Raw genomic sequence first — 12692 nt, 5'->3', positions numbered from 1 at the left:
CAGGTCAAGATCCATTTCACAGGCATTAGGTACCGAAGGTTTATCTTCTACGTCCAAGTTGGTCACCATAGACTCCCTGTTTACTGAATGCACCCAGAACAAGTAGTATCAGCATTTGTCTGTGCAAAACATTGTGCAACATTTTAAAATACCAAACAAATGTTTAAACATCACCCTCTGGTTGTAGATATATCAATACAAACAACCATGATACAACTGAGCAAGTAAGTGTTAATCAGTGCCTGATGATTAACTCCTACATAGTTTCCCTGCTTCCCTATGATTTGGTTATTCCTGTGTCTTTTAGACACAGGTTCCTCCACTCAGGGGTGCTTCCATAGGTACATATGCCTACCTATACACACACGAACACACACACGCACACATCTAATTAGCACTAGGCACAGTGGGATCCCAGTTCTGACCAAGACCTTTAATTCACCCATATTATAAATCATGAATAACGAAAATAACAGAAAATCTACAAAGAGGAAAAACCCAAAGGGGATGACAGTTGCCCAGTTGCAGTCTACCCCCAGCTCTAATTAGACCCTAGTAGCTCAGCTTCGTCTGTCAGACTATGCTGCCTCTCACTTCAGTTATGACGAGGCTGGGTGTACAAAACTGGATGAATACACAAAACCTTTTTGTCTTTCTGCGGTCCTGTTGGTTGGTTCAGTCATACTTTGCTGAACACCATAATCCTACAAGCCACCATCTGTAAGAAAAACAAAAAAAAAGAATATTTCAGAGTGCCAAGAACTAAATGACTCAAAGAAAGCCACATCTTTCAGTGGTTTTGTTAGCCATATTTCCTCCCATGACACATTTTTATGCAGCAGAGGGTCCAGAATTCAAAGGATAGGTTTCTCATTATCTCATCCCAACCTGAAAAAGGAAGGAAGATAGAGCAGAAATGAGCTGGAGAGATGTGTTTTTCTCATTATCCTCAACTGCTCTTTACTATTTTGTTTCTTATCCTCCCAATCCTCTGTCAGCTGACACTCCTATTTTGGTAGAAAAGTTGCCTGTGTAAGAACCACGAACTGAAGCTGAATCCCTCCCTAAATTTCCCTGTTATTACCTATTTGTAACAGGGACTACAAAAGACATCTTTCTCACATAAACCTGACAGCCACAAACTGTATGGTTAAGCGTTCTCCCCTCCTCTATGACTTCTTGAAATATCTTCCAGGTGAATTGTAGGAGAAATGATAGCTAGTAATGCTTTGATAATTGTGGAATATTTCCATGCAGTGTATGTCTGAAACAGATATAAAGCCATGGCCTCTTCCATAAATACTGGTGAGAAAAGTATTTTATCTAATGCTAAGTCAATTTACCAGCAACAACAGGAATAAAATATATCTGCACCACCCCAATGTTCTTGTACTGCTGAAGGTTTTATAAGAACAAAAGAGATTTCTATGGCTTGCTGTGTGCATATTTGAATTTGGCTTTGAATGGGAATAAAATTACCAAATTTAAATGTCAGAATCATAATTTAAATATCTGAAGTTAGGCAACTGTGTATCTCATTTTCCAGCCTTCTTATACGTCAATGATGAGAGACAGGTCTAACCATCTCAGACAACTATATTTGCATTATTATTTTTTTAAATTGATTTAGATATCAGTTCTGGACACACAGCAAGTACTGCATTCTTGAGAAACTTAATCCAAAATTCTTTTGAAAAAGATTTCTTCAAGAATCTAAATATAAATAGATTTCATTCTGGCAGCAAAACTTGATAGATTCTACAATGTAGGTGAAATTTTCCTTTTTGAGAGAAGGCCTACACTGATGACCAAATTTTTATATTCTCTAACTTCAACTCTAAAAATGGAAGTGTTTTATGCAGTATAATTTCCAAGAAAAGTGAACTAATTATATTTAGCACATCCTGCTTTGCAGCTCACGCTTCTTTTCTGGAATATTCATGAAGAGGAGGTATGTGCCACAAAATGCTCTTCTCCACAAACTGACTGCATTGTCTAACCTAACAGATGAACGGATGCTCTCCAGAAGCCAGGTTGTCTCCTCTGAACCTCTGTAAAACAGAAATGCCATAACTCCACCTCAAGAAGAATGAATGACAAAGAAGCAATACAAATGGCATCTCAAAGTTATCTGCCCTCTCCAGTGCCACCTAATAGTAAACAGAGACAAAACGCAAGAAGAAAGAGAAACCAGCTTGATAACCTGGTTTGACACAAAGAAGTCAAATATAAACCAATTTAATCCTGAATGCTGCATGTGCGCCCCATGACAAGGAATGGAAACCCACTACCTTGAATGTAAACGCCAGCCCTGCAGATGACAAAGACAACACTCTAAGCTTCTCTTTTACCCATCAAAACATTTAAAATATGTTAAGATATTTCCTCAACAAGCAATACTTGCATATTGGAGCCTCATATCTCTGCTACTTCAAAGCAGAGGGTTTTGAAGCATGTTCTTGGCTCTCGCTGGGAGAAATCACTCATGTAACAAGGACGCACGGTGCAGTTGCAGCAGGTGTCTACACTGCATCATATCTATTCAAATGAATTCAACACCCGCTGAATTACCTTGCATATTAAGTGAATAAAGTTGTCAGTTTTATTTGCCTTTAGCTTTCCCCTGCAGATGATCTAGGGCATTTTCTCTGTCCCCTTTTACAGGAGAACAACGTGGATGCAGGGAGTTTGGTGCCTTCTCTGTGCTTCAAGGATGAAAAGAGGAGACACTACAATCTTTTTGTTCAAAGAAGCTTAAATGATGTTCCCTCTGCACCTCTGTCAGTTAAGAAGTTAGCTTCCTCTAAGCCACTCCAAAGAATGTGCCAGTAGTTAATGGAAAGCAGTCCTCAACTTCTCTCAGGATCGCCTCTCCAGTATTACTTCCAGAGAGGTCCACATCTCCTCCAGTGGAGACCAGCTGGTAGGTACCACCATGAAGCCAATACAGCTTGGCCAACCACACAACATACAGTTCATGACAGTACCAATTACTCAGTGCACCTGAAATTAGAAATGTTTGTGTGGAGGCTTACATGAAAGTGTGCATAGGGGCTAATGTCTCCTAATACATTCAGGTGCTAATTTTTGAAATGCTTTAGTAAGACTCCAACTCTGGAATCTCTTGATCCTTCAGAGAAATACAACGAAGAAGGAGATTAGTTTGTTGCTTGTTATGGTTTAACCCCAGAACACTCACTCCCCCACAGTGGAATGGGGGAGTGAATCGGAAGCATAAAAGTGAGAAATCTCACAGGTTGAGATAAAGACAGTTTAATAATTAAAAACAAACAAATAAAGAAGAAAAGAAACAAGCACAAGAAAAACAAGTGATGCAAAAAAAAATTCCCACATTGCTCACCACCAATGGATACCCAGCCCCAGCCAGCCTCCACACCCACACATCCCTTTGGTCAGCTGGGGTCATCTGTCCCAGCTCTGTCCCCTCCCAGCTTCTTGTGCCCCCCCCAGCCCACCTACTGATGCAGTAGGGTGAGAAGCAGGAAAGGACTTGGGTTTGTGTAAGCACTGCTCAGGAATTATTAAAACATCTTCACTTTATCAACACTGTTTTCATCACAAATCCAAAACATATCATCTTAAAACCTTCTATGAAGAAATTCAATTCTATTCCAGCTAAATCCAGTACGTTACTGGCCCATATAACCTGCAGGGATCAGAGGAATAGGGTCTTGAGCATATAGGGAAAAACTACTAGGCTAAAGAGCTTTATTCTGTAAGAACAGCAAATGGGTTTTTAATCCTAATTAACTCCTCTTTACATGAAAATGCTTTTTACATGCAAATATTTTATCTGTAAATGCTAGAAGATAAATGAGGGTGGTACAGGGAATGGGATTACATCTCACTTAAGTTGCCTAAGGATTTGGAGATCCTGTTCAAACTACTTGTCTGAGTTCCTCAATAGCTAAAGGAGAGCGACTGGCAATGGCAGAGGGCAGTTCATCTCACTTCTGTCAAATGCTTACTTGTCTCCATCCTCTGAAAGCCCGACTTTCCCCAGTGACTCCATGAGTAAGCTAGACAGACAGTTTAGACTCAGCTCCTAGGCTTTGGACAGCTAAAGGTAAGTGACTGGAAGCTCAACCACATTTTGGTAACACCATAGGGAAGAGTCATCATAAACAGAGGTCTGGAATGGAAGCACTTCTGTGACACTGATGTGGCATCACCATCTCCACTACAGAGACTGCTTTCCAAATGATGAATACACACCCAGCTCCTCTGATCCCAGCCACAGTTTTCCGGGAAGCAGCAGTTAAGGATCTGAGCCCTACGCATTTCACACCAGTGCTGGCAGAGGAAACAAAGTATTATTTGTGGGGTAAAAAAAGCATTAACTTTTATTGTAAATGAAATATTCTGAAGCATCAGCAGGAGCCTGTGGTTGCTGAATCCTGGCAGTGTAGGCTCCCTTGTGGATTTTGGAATGTAAGTGTCTTTGCCAAGCATACAAATGACCTTCAGTTCTGCAAGAAAACACCTATGGGTTTCACTTTTATGATTGTCTTACCACTGTAAATAGACTACAGGTGTGACGATGCACACACACATAAAAGGTACACATCAGTGCATGCATACTGAACTGCTCCCTATATAATGCTATTATGCTGCACTTTCAGCTTTTAAGCGAACACAGAAACTGAGAACTTGACTTTCAGCTGAACTGGAAAAACAGACCGAATGTCATTCGTTTTCGAAATGAAGGAGAAAAATGCACAAAATTCAAGGAAACTGTATTTGATTAATGTATTCTGAGAAATTCATTGTTGATGTAGGTCAGGCAAGATGGTCTATGGATTCTGGAGGAAGAGATTTGAATACACTATTAAATACAAATCAGATAACTTAAAAAATCAATTTTGTTCAAGGGAAAAAGTTCTCTCAAGCCAAAAGAGACTCAACTAATTATATCAAGAAAGTGCATGTAATGCACAGTATATGCACTAGTATAGATTTTTTGTCTGCTCACAGGAACAGGCAGGTAGAAAACTGTGGGAGATGAACACAGCCCAGCTCAAAAAATTAATTTTATGGCCTTTTGCAGATATATGACTCTGACCTAAACTGGGGTTTGATCAATTTCCGTATTGTCATCATTCTCCAAAGAAGATGAGAGCAACTATAACTTACAACCTGAGCCCAAAGCAGAAAGCTATCCCTTATCAGATGGAACAGGGACAGCTTGAAAGTGATACCTGATCCTGGAATGAGAAATCATATGGATGTACTTAAGCCTTAATATTAAATACATTAATTTAAGATGTAGCACTTCCCATTTTCTTAAATGTGGCAGTCTCGTTTAAAGTTCACTCTTCTGAGTCTGAGTTTGCTGAACACATTCCCTACCATCATATAAAACTGTAACGAGCAAAAAGGATATTCACCCCAGAATACTTTTCCAGCAACCTAGATCCCAACAAAATGAAATTAAGAGGAAGCATTAATAACTATATCCTGCTACCAAGATCTCATTGCCACTAATTATCAACATAGGCCTCATTAAGGAAGTCATCTACACCTCTGTGTCTTTAAAGATTTAAGACATGACACCTGCATATGGCAGTCTGAAAGGTGCAGCAACAAAGGTCCTGACTTTTGTAGGATCTGTGCCTGTAAACTGTAGATGGCTCTGCAGCCTACACTTTATCTCAGCTATAAGCATCTTGCGTTGCTCAGTATACCTGGAAAATAAATGATCTTTTGATATCACAAGGAACCTCTCATTTTCACAAAAAAATCAGTTTGCTGATGCTTCATTGATTTTAAGCACCTAAGATGTTAAAAACTGAAAATTCATTTCTGGGTCTGGAGCAAGAGCCATGTCTTGGTCTTCCCTTTAATGTCTACCCTGCAGAATACAAATAAAAGCCTAGGATCTGCCATTTACTAGGGAGTGCAGACTTTAGAAACCTAAGGAGTCCTAAAATGACATAAATAAACAGAGAATTCATTTGTTAAGAGGGAAAAAAAGTGCGTAAGAACTCCTTGGTCATCTCCCTCATTGGTATAAAAATGACACTTTGAATGAATGGTCTCTACTATTTATTCTAGGTAGCAGACATATTGATCCACCAGAGACATCTTGCTACTGCTATATAATAGTATTTTAAATCCTTTTATTTCCTTCTTAGGATTCAGCCCTACATAGAAGAGAATATACCCCTAAGGACTGGACAACATCTGGTGTATATATAGGGATGAATCACAAGATGGATATAAAGAAAGAAAGATCTAAAATCCCTTGACAAAGTAGCTGTTTCAATCTTTTAAGAAGCCTACCGAAAGTTTATCTTAAATGTGATTTCAGGAGCCAAAAAGTTTTCTACACAATTTATTTTCTTTACAAAAGAAAAATGTTTTTTTAAAAGCCGAGCTGCCATGTGGACCCCCACAGCAGTATAGCTATTTTCTTTCAAGTTATGGCTGCTTCTTAACACTATAATTAAGTTTGAATAATGCTGCCACAGTAAATCATGCACTTTACACAATTACTGTACAGAATGTAAAAGGGAAATAAAATATGATGTGAGCTTTGTTAAACTTAAAATACACTTGACAATCACTTAACTTAATTAGATACATTTGCCTCCTGAAAAAAGGTACTGTACTAAAGGTGATGTTCACCTTTCCAAGGAAAATAATCCTCTCCCAGAGCCAAAGGTGTATATCCCACCTCTATTTATTATTATTACAGTAACACTTCTGTATGAAGCATCACTAGCCCAGCAGCCAGGGGACACTTTCCTACTCCCAACTCTGTCAATGATCTGCTCTGTGTTCTTGGGCTGGTTATGCCAGCTCAGTGCCTCTGTTTCCAGATCCATTTCTTGCAAGTCTTTTCCTTTTAGAAGTTAATATAATACTATGTAGAGCTAATAGCTAATAATAATTACTGTAATATACATAATTATATTATGTGCCATGTAGAGAATAATAGTTATAGTAAGAAATCCCTAATACTTTAAGGAAATTAACATTTTGTGGTTATAAACTAACCTAGATTTACAATTCCCCCGGTTTCATGAGGTTCCTTTAATATTTTTAAATAGATTTTCTTTTAAAGGACACATAAGTGTTCCTTTTCTCTTTCTTTGTACATTTGCAAGCAGATTGGAATATGCATAGAGCTTAGACAACACTGTCCTTTTGTAGAGCTTGGCAGAGCTCCATTTATTTCCACGGGGTTGCGTCAATTTACATCAGATGAAAATCAAGTTTTTGTTTTCCTCTACCTTTTAGAGGCTGATTTATTTTAAGCACCCATAGTGATAAAACAGAAAGACTCAGCCATTATGGTTTCATATCTGTGAAACTCATTATTCTTCAGGGGAAACCACAGAAAGGAAGTTCTGTCTTAGACGCCAACCAGCACAGTACTGAAGAGTAAGGTAGTGGGCTGGAGCATGATGCCTACGCATCACACAGCTAAGGAGGAAAATGGGCAACAATGACTCATGTGTGTTTCTCTCCCCCAAGCTCAAGGTCTACTGAAAGGGCACCAGATGTCCATTCAAAACAACCTGAAAGCTCTTTTAGGTCACATTGTCCAAAGCAGCAAAACTATGTGTTCCACCTTGTCTTGTAACATGTGTTTCTCCATCGAGGTTACAAGGTGGCCTAGAGTTGGTGATCCCACCTGCACCACTTGAGGGGTGTCACGTGCCAACAAAAACCTTCCTCGTGTCTCTCAGCACACCTCCCGGCCACTTTCAGTCATCTTAAAATGGCCAAGGTCTGAACTATTCTCAGAACTATTAAAGTCTGTCATAGTCAGCTTTAATATAGGTTGATTGCAGTCAGGAGCATAAGAGTGGCCAAAAATATACCAAAAAGTTTGATGTTATGTGGGTTTCACATCAATTAAATCTTTCATGCTCCTAAGGTTAATTGCTCGTATGTTATTTTCAATTAGAGGGTTGTGTCAAAAAATGGTCAAAACCCAATTTAATTCAGCTTTTCCCCATTTTGTCCATACGTGTGTCTTTTACAAATAGTTCCCTCAGGCTACAGAATCTACATCTTTCAAGACACACCTTTTCTGAAGATTATTTGTTATTTAACAATCTAATGTAATAATTAACAATTGTTTTTAAAGTTAGTTGTTAATATTATGAACACTAAAACTAATAAAGCCTAATTCCTTAAAGGATCATGTCTTACGGTTGTAGCTCCTGATGTGTACTAAATTCTAAGTTCCAACTATGATCCTTGTCCTGGTTTGGAGCACAGAAGATATTCTTCCATGTGGTTTCTCCCGTGACTGAGCTGTAGTCGCTCTAGAGCCTTTCTGTCATTCAGAATCTAATAGTGTCTTACGTGTTTTGAAATTCCCACCACTACTGGTCAGCATTTTCAAATACACTAGAAAATCAGGATAAAGAATGATAAATAAATGACATATCATGGTAATTTAGGGATCCCTTTTCCCAAGAGAGGGCTTTCCTCTCTCTGGAATGTCAGAGCAAGAAGGAAAGGAACGATGAACCAGTTCAGTTCAGGTTAATACACAATTTTTCATACCAGAAGGTAAATCAATAAATGGTTGCCTAGATCAATTTTCTGTCATGTCTATGCAACATACTGAGGAAATGTAGCAAGGGAAGCACTTGAGGATGTGGCAGATAGGAACAGAACTGGCATTTTGATTATTATATCTGGAGAGTTTTGTATTACTAAATTTGGGGAGTGGGGGTGGATATTTTATTTTATTTTTTTCACATGAGCCAGAGCTGTGTATTCATTACACGTACACACTACTGCATTGGTTGTTTATGCTCACTGATTAACTGTAAAAAATGTTATACTATTTAAGTGTGAAGGTCTTCACTAAAATTATAGAAATGTATTTATGGGAGACAATACGTACAGCAGTTGTTTATTAAGGTCATTGGTATAAAATATATGATTGATGCAATGACTGTGTATCATTACAGTGCTGAACATAAAATACACCAACAGGGCACCTTGCCAGCTGCAGGCAGCCTCTCCCAGACAGCGCTGAGGCTGATGCTCAGGCAGCATATGTGCTGCAGCCTCTTCCTACGCTGTACCTCTACCGAGCAGAGGTTATGAAAGCGGTGCCCTGCCCAGGCTGAATTCACGAGGTGCCAGCCCCCAGCATTACAGCGGGAAAGTTTTGACTGACCAGGCTCTTAAACCTGCTTTGTACAACTTAGCAGTGCAAAACAGACTTAAGGCCAGCTTATTGGCAAGTGTGCTGGTGTGACAAACCCAGGTGACAATAAGAGCACCTTTTGTATTAGCCCAAGAGCAGAGCATCAGGTTGAGAGAAACTGGACCGTGATTACTGCCTAATTCTGCTCCCCACTTGCCCCTGTAAGAAGAGGCAGCAACTGGGAGCCTGAAACCATTCCTGTCTCTCAGTGGGCTCATGCTGGCTTTCCTTAGTCCCCTGCTATCTCTCCATACTCACCAATGATTTTGGTTGATGATTATGGGTGTATTTTGATAACTATAGCTATGCATTTTAAAATACCTTGTAATTGGTTTCTAAAGGAGTCTGTAATAAAGCTGAAAAAGGAAAGGTAACTAGGTTTTATTTGTGCACTGTGTAAAGCAGCTGCTTTGGACTGCTGCTAAATCCATATGAAATAATCCTGCATTCTGAAATAAAAGCAGACATTCCTGGGTTTGGTTTTTTTTCCCCCAGTGCTGAATAAAGGGAGAGTCCATATGACTGTGGTCCAGGCAAGCTGTTGAAAGTAAGAACTCCTGGAAAAAGATCTCCAGCTTGTACTCTTGATGCCAAATTTTGCAAGCATCCTGTTTACTGACTGGGATATTCAAGTGAAATCAGACCAGTGGGCCATGACCGAAACGAAAAATAAAACTGCAAGAAGACTGTGCAAAGCTACAGCTCTAATCCCCCCAGAAAAATGTATGGCACCTTTTTCAATTTCGTAAGAATTTTAAGAACCCTTCTCTCCTTTTAACTCAGCTTCAGACTTGGAAAAAGTACTTCTTTCAAGAAACTGTCCCACTGTAGCTGGGGCCAGGTACAGATGCAGAGCACAACCCCAGATTCCCTGGCCTGTCACCAAAGACAACGAGTTTATTACAGCACGTGGAGAGAGCGGGGTTTGACAGGCAGCTGGCCATCCGAGCCCTCTATTATTAAAACCTGTGTTCAGCAGGATGCATTGTTTGAAAGCTGTGTTTGCAAAAGCAGTCTCCTACTACTAGCATCCACATTAACTATTAGTTTTATGAAGTACAAACTGCTTTGCAATGTCATTGACACAAAGCAAGCTTAGCCCTGTGCCTACTTGAAGGAGAAAGAAAAAACACCTCCCAGGGTTATTTAATTTTTTTCCAAACATATGTTGTGAAAGGCCTCACGGCAATTTGAGGGAACTCTCAGAGCTACAGCTAGAGGCGTGCTGAGACCTTGTCTTTTGCAAAGAAAAAGCTGCAGCCTTTTTGCTTTCATCAGGGGAAACAATGAGGACAGAGTAGGCTGAGGTACAGGTAAATTTTGTTTTATCTGTGCTGCCATGAAGGACCAGAGAAGGCCTTAGCAGCCTGTTTTGTACTGTCTTGTAGTAGTAAATCCAGGCACAACACACAGGTAGGGGGTTAATACAGGTGTATTACCAGAGCTCTGGTGATCTACTCCACAAGCCAACAGCAAGCATCATCTCCAGATGCTCTGGGGTTGCTAAATTGCAACGCAGCAGCTATGGTGGAAAGTGCCATTAATGGAGCAGAGGAAATACTAAATGTGTGTCTAGGTTCCTGCCACAGAGCTTGTATTTCCCTACAGGCTTACCCAAAGCTCTTGGCCATTCAGTTTCTATTATGTAGATTCCCTGGAGCATGCTGTCAAAGCTATAGATATTTGGCCCCCTCCAAGAGGATATTTTTGGCTTTCCCATGCTTAAACCTAGATATTCCTCAGATTCATATGCAGACTTGTAAAGCCTTCATATCTCCATTTCCATGAAGGTATGTTTGGAGCCAACTGAGTCATTGCCAAATATCTCTGTCCTCTATTTGCCAAGGTTACATTTACTTGCCCCTACACACACACATACATACAGCACATATAGCACATAGAATGGGCAGACACAGGCATACCCATGCTCATGTCATACAGGATGAGGGTAAGCAAACGTGCTCATTCATTGGGAAGACTCCCTACCACTTCACATGGAGCTTCCCTGTGCTGGATTAGAAACGTGCAATGAACTGCAAGTAAGAACGGCAAAAGTAGGGAAGGAATCAGAATAAAACGTTGTTTAGATCCAGCCACAAAACACGGCCTTCAGAGCTAGCTTCAGCATTCACACATTTAGTCTTTCAATGGACTATATTCCTGTGCTATCTATAGATAATGAAGAGACAGCAGCTGTACCTAAAACATAGGACCCACAAGTTCTTCACAGATACAGGGCTGGGCACAGGCCACAGCCATGTCCTCACCAAAATTTTGTAATTTTCTCTCCATCCTCTGGCTTCCTCTGGAGAGAATCCTGTGTAGGTTAGATGCACGCCAGAGTGCCTCTGGAATCTAACCCATCTTGTTTATCCTACACGTCTATCTTATGATACAAACCACCCAGCTATATTTCTGTTGACAGCGGATGACTCACTGGACAGCTAAAGTCATATGAAATGAATTCCATCTGAAATGTTCTGCAGGATCAGACTCTATTTTACAATTACATGGTATTGTAGGAGTTTGAAGAGTTTTATTTAAATTAAAAAAAAAAAAAGCTCAAGGAAAAACTGCAAGAACTTGTACTTCTAAGCTCAAGTCCCTAAACTTATCAAAGCTGTGAATTTTTTCAGTAATCCATTTTCTGCAGTGATAGGAACATGTTGACTTCCTTTATTAAGTATTATAATTGCTAAGAAAAAAAACAGAACAGAAAAAGATCTTTGGCTGCTGTGTTAGCTATCACCTCCAAGAATAATTTTGATCTTGCAATTGTAATAGCCAATCTACAGCACAGAATTTATATAAGACATTTTTTGGCTGGTTTATGAGAGAAAAATCTTGGCACTCTCATAAACATCAATGTATGTGTCTTAAAAGTAATGTTCATAATTTACATAAACTAAATAAGATAAATTGGAAATTTCGACTCTCAGGCAAAAAGTGTGTCTGAAATGCATTTTCAGAATGAATTAAGTGCCAGAAGGACCAATGCCTACTAAAATATTGTCCCTTTCCTCAAAATGATAATACCTCAAAACTGGGCATGCACATGTACACACATACACGTACACACACATATCCCCCAGCACGTGGCACACAGACTCCTGTACCTGTCACCTCCTCTTCAAAGCCAGAGAATTTTGTGCCAATGTACTATTCTTCCTGCAGCCCAAGCATCTTTTCTAGCCTAGTCAGTTTAAAAGCTGGTCTGCCGTCTCTTCCTGCACCTCATTTTGATTTCAGTGACATAAATTGTCAGGCAGACCCATAACAAAAGGTCACACTGTCTAGTGTTTGCAGGGTGGACCCAGCCAGGACCAAACTGCTCCCAGCCACATCTTTCCTCTGGTGACCTCTCAATTACGTTGCTCTAATGCAGTCTGATTCCCAGGTCTTCTTTCAAGCTAACGTTCAAGGTTGGTCACTCACCATTTTTTCTGCCATAGTGTTGCCAAATCTGGGGTATGTAACCCCTCACACACACACA

This window comes from Falco rusticolus, chromosome 6 (assembly GCF_015220075.1).
Source record: "Falco rusticolus isolate bFalRus1 chromosome 6, bFalRus1.pri, whole genome shotgun sequence".
Lineage (NCBI taxonomy): Eukaryota > Metazoa > Chordata > Aves > Falconiformes > Falconidae > Falco > Falco rusticolus.
The sequence above is the reverse complement of the archived record's forward strand: the minus strand, read 5'-3'. Positions refer to the sequence as shown.